This window comes from Otolemur garnettii, unplaced genomic scaffold, assembly GCF_000181295.1.
Source record: "Otolemur garnettii isolate 467f Iridium unplaced genomic scaffold, OtoGar3 scaffold00060, whole genome shotgun sequence".
Taxonomy (NCBI): domain Eukaryota; kingdom Metazoa; phylum Chordata; class Mammalia; order Primates; family Galagidae; genus Otolemur; species Otolemur garnettii.
In genome coordinates this window covers 2,409,477-2,414,441 of record NW_003852455.1, presented here as the reverse complement: position 1 = coordinate 2,414,441, position 4,965 = coordinate 2,409,477, and the positions used below count along the sequence as shown (strand labels likewise).

At 44.2% G+C, this 4,965-nt stretch overlaps 1 pseudogene across 1 annotated transcript; it reads right to left on the bottom strand.

Moving 5' to 3' along the window:
* Positions 1-1,171: 1,171 nt before the first annotated feature.
* LOC100946005 lies at positions 1,172-3,920 on the bottom strand (annotated as a pseudogene). The gene has a single exon (XR_002774099.1). The product of XR_002774099.1 is annotated as an ATP-dependent 6-phosphofructokinase, muscle type pseudogene (transcript).
* Between the last annotated feature and the right edge of the window lie 1,045 nt (positions 3,921-4,965).

Here is a 4,965-nt window from a genome sequence, read left to right as displayed (position 1 = left end):
GTTTTTATCATTAAAGGATGTTGAATTTTGTTAAGTGCTTTCTCTACACCTATTGTGATGATCATTGATCATTTTTTATTCTTTTTTAATGTGGTGTACCATGTTTATTGATTTGTGTATGTTGAACTATCTTTGCATCCCAAGGATAAATCCCACTGAATTATGGTGTATGATCCTTTTCATGTGCTGTTGAATTCAGTTTGTTAATTTTTCAATGAAGATTTTTGCATCTGTGTTCATCAGAGATATTGGGTATAATTTTCTTTTTTCTTTCTTTCCTTTTTTTTAAGATTTTTATTTTTATTATTATTATTTTTGAGACAGAGTCTCACTATGTCACCCTTGGTAGAGTACCATGAAGTCACAGCTCATGGCAACCTCCAACTCTTGGGCTTAAGCGATTCTCTTGCCTCTACCTCCCAAGTAGCTGGGACTACAGGTGCCTGCCACAACGCCTGGCTATTTTTTGTTGCAGTTGTCATTGTTTTAGCTGGCCCGGGCTGGGTTCAAACCTGCCAGCCTTGGTGTATGTGGCTGGCGCTGTAACCACTGTGCTACGGGCATCAAGCCGGGTATGATTTTCTTTTCTTGTAGTGTTCTGTCTGGTTTGGGTAGAAGAGTAACACTGGCCTCATAAAATGAGTTTGAAAGTGTTTCTTCTTTCTCAGTTTTTTGAAAGACTTTAAGGATTGTTATTAATTCTTCTTTAAATGTTCAATAGTTTTCACTGGTGAAGACTTTGGTTTGGGTTTTCTGTAGTTGGGAGATTTTAGATTACTAATGGCATCTCCTTGCTTGCTATCAGTCTATTCAGATTTCTGTTTCTTTGTGATCATGATTCAGTCTTGGTAAATTGTATATTTCTTGAAATTTATCCATTCTTTCTAGGTTATTCAGTTTATTGTATATACCCGTTATTCCAGTGGTCTCTTAATGCTTTTTTAAAATTTATTTAAGTCTTCTTGCTTGTTTTCATAGTCTAGCTAACAGCTTATCAATTTCATCTTTTCAAAAAATGAACTCTAAGTTTAGTTGATCTTTTCTGTTATTTTTCTAGTCTGTTTCATTTTTTTTCCCTGCTCTGATCTTTGTTATTTCCTTCCTTCTGCTAATTTTGGGCTTAGTTTGTTTTATTCTAATTTCTTTCTTTTTTTTTTTTTTCACAGTGACGTGACCAGTTGGCATTTATTAGTGTAGTTACAATTTGTCACTGTGGGAAAAGTAGTAGAGGAACCAAGGCTCTTTGTTACCACAAAGAAATAAATAAAGCTTATGTTTTAGGAACATTCTAACTTAGTAAATGACATCTAGCAGGAGCATTAGAAGAGCCCAGCCTTGTGTGACAGATGAAACTGGGGTAGAAGTCAAGATAAATTCTACCTAATGGAGCTCACATTTACCACCCTTGCCTCCGGTTCCTGGCCAGAGCTGATCATGGTGCAAAATAAAAGGAAAACTATTGGAAAGGGAGATAAAACACTGAGAAAATGTGGACTTAGATCTACTGAGGGGGGGTGAGCTGACCATGATCAGATAATCTGTTCCCCTCACTCCCGGGAGGCTTAGACGGCAGCTTCCTCAGACCGCTTCCGAGTGATGTGCTCCAGGTGGGCATGGTCGGAGGTATCCAAGTCAATCTCGTACTTGGCCAGGATTTTAAGGATGGGCCTCAGCTTCAGCCACCATTGTTCCTTGGGGATTCGATGCTCAAAATCAGTCTGGTCCTTCAGCTCAGTCACTGGTTGGAAGAGCAGGGTCCTCTTACGCTTCCCCAGAACACAGCCTGAGTCTGGAGTATTGGCGAAGATCCGCCCATTGCGGTAACTCTCTTTGATTTTCCCAGACATCCAGTTCATAGCTTTGGCACCCATCTTAGTGGCAAAATTCCTGTCAAATGGAGTTGGACTCCCACCCTGCTGCATGTGACTGAGCACATTCTTCCTGCTGTCGAAGATGCCCTTCCCTTCCTCCGAGTACAGGTTGAAGATGAAGTCAGTGGTGTAGTTCTCATTGCACTTTTCATTCCTTAACACCAAGTCCCTTTTCACAGTTGTTTTCATCTTTTGCACCAGATGTTCAACATTTGCCTGCAGGTCTCGAATGGTGAAGGGCTCCTCAAAAATGTAGGCGGCATCAGCCCCAGCTGCCAGTCCTGCCACGGTGGCCAGGTAGCCACAGTAGCCACCCATAGTCTCAATGATAAACACCCGATGCTTGGTGCCTGCTGCTGACTGCTTGATGCGGTCACAGGTCGTGCAGATGGTATTGAGTGCTGTGTCGGCCCCAATGCTGAAGTCTGAGCCAGGGACGTTGTTGGAGACAGTAGCAGGAATGACCACAAATGGGATGCAGAGCTCATCAAACTGCTTCCTGCCCTCCATCAGCTCCAGGCCCCCCGTGTAAGCTTCAAAGCCCCCAATGATGACAAGGCCCTGGATGTTAAACTTCGTTATGTTGGCACTGATCTGTTCCAAGTGCTTCTTGGGTAGAGTTCTTTTAGTCCCAAGTTTAGAACCTCCTTGACCAGTCCAGCCCCCAACATAGCTCCAGCCAGCTTCCTCAATCTGACCCTTGGCCAGGCCCTCGAAGCCATCATGTACAACCAGCACTTGGTTGCCCTGGACGAGGCCGATCCTCACAGTGGAGCGAACAGCAGCATTCATGCCTGCAGCTGGGGCCCCCACATTCATCACGGCCACTGTGTGCAAAGCGCTCTTAGATACTGGGGGTCTGACATGGGCTAGAACTTATACACCTCCCAGTTGTTCATGAAGCTCCGGCCTCTCAGCTTCATGGCTTCATCAAATTTCTTGTCCTCCATGGCCTTGGTCACGTCTTTGGTCACCTGGACACACTCCATGAGGGGCAGGTGCACGGCTTGGTTACCAGACAGGCTCACTACACAGGCTGGAGTATCTGGGGTCCCCTCCAAAAGTGCCATCACTGCTTCCACGCCCATCCTGCTGCCCAGGATTCAGTCAAAGGCTGATGGTGTCCCTCCCCACTGTACATGCCCCAAGACGGTGACCCAGGTGTCATATCCCAGACGCTTTACCACCAGATTTTTGATGTCTTCTGAGGTGATTGGCTTGCCATTCTTGTCAATTGCACCCTCAGCCACAATGATGATGTTCAGACGAGAACCTCGGGTCCTTGTCTCACTGAGTCGGTGACAAAGGTGTTCCTCCCAGTCATCATCTGGTGGACATTCAGGAATAAAAACCCAGTTGGCCCCACAGGAGAGAGAGGTAACAGGGGCTAGGTATCCACAGTGGTGGCCCATCACTTCTAACACAAATGTCCTCTGGTGGCTCTGGGCAGTGGTGGTGATGGCATCTACAATTTCTATGATCCGGTGCAGAGCAGAATCAGTACCAATGGTCATATCAGTGCCGCAGAAGTCATTGTCAATTGAGCCAACCAAGCCCACGATGTTCAGGTAGCTGGATTTCTTAGCCTCCTCATCTGTGATCTTACCTGCTTTCTGGAGGTCACTCAACAAGTCACTCCACTCTGAACGGAAGGTGTCAGCCCCGGTGAGGCTGCCATCACCCCCCGATGACACACAGATTGGTGATCCCACGCTTCACCAGGTTATATGCAGCTCGGAGTCGTCCTTCTCGTTCCCGAAAGTCCTTGCACTGGGCACTTCCAATCACCGTGCCTCCCAGCTGAAGCATCATGGAAACGCTCTCCCAGGTGGCTTCCCTGATGTGATCTTCCCCATCCACCAGGCCTTGATAACCCTCATGGACAAAGAAGACATGGGCACCAGTAAAGATACCAACTCGAACCACAGCCCTGACAGCAGCATTCATTCCTTGGGCATCTCCACCAGAGGTTAACACAGCAATGGCTTTGCAGATCCCCAGAGTTTTGGCTGCATGGTGCTCTTCATGGGTCATGATCCACTCTTTTAGTCTTAGCTCTCCCCGGCAGCAGCTTTCTTGCAGATTCTATTCTAATTTCTTATGGTATAAAGTTAGGTTGTTTATTTGAGAACTTTCATTTTTCTTGATGTAGGCATTTAATCCTCTAAATTTCCCTCTTAAAATGTTTTTCCTACATTCCGTTACTTTGGGTATATTGTGCTACCATCTTTATGTGTCTCAAGATATTTTTAAATTTCACGTTTGATATCTTCTTTAACCATGGGTTGCTCAGGATTGTGTTGATTCCACATACTCATTAATTTTCCAGTTTTCCCCTGTTATTGATTTCTAGTTTCATACTATTATGCTTAGAAAAGATACTTGATATGATTTCAATATTCTTAAATTTGTTAAGGCTTGTTCTGTGGCCTAACATATGAACTATTCTGGAGAATGTTCCGTATGCACTTGAGAATAATGTATATTCTGCTGCTGTTCAATAGAATGTTCTATATAGTATATGTGTTAGACATATCTGTCTATAGTGTCATTTGAGTTCAATGTTTCCTTATTAATTTTCTGTCTGTATGATCTATCAGTTGTTGAAAGCAGGACATTGAAGCACCCTGATATTATTGTACTGTTGTTCATTTCTCTCTTCAGATCTGTTAATATCCACTTTATACATTTAGGTGCTCTGGTTTTGGGTGCATATATATTTATACTTGTTATATCTTACTCCATTAGTCTTATTCTGTGCCCCCAGGCGATAGTGCCATGGCATTAACCTAATTCATAGCAACCTCAAACTCCTGGGCTCAACAAATCCTCTTGCCTCAACGTCCAGAGTAGATAGGATTATAGCTACATGACCAGCTGCCACAATGCCCAGCTAATATTTCTAGTTTTTGTAGAGATGGGGTCTGGGTCTTGCTCTTGCTCAGGCTGGTCTTGAACTCCTGAGCTCAAGTGATCCTCCCACCTCAGCCTCCCAGAGTGCTAGGATTATAGACATGAGCCGCTGTGCTTGATCTATCATACCCTCTCGATGAATTGACCCTTTATCATTATATAATGACCTTCTTTGTCTCTT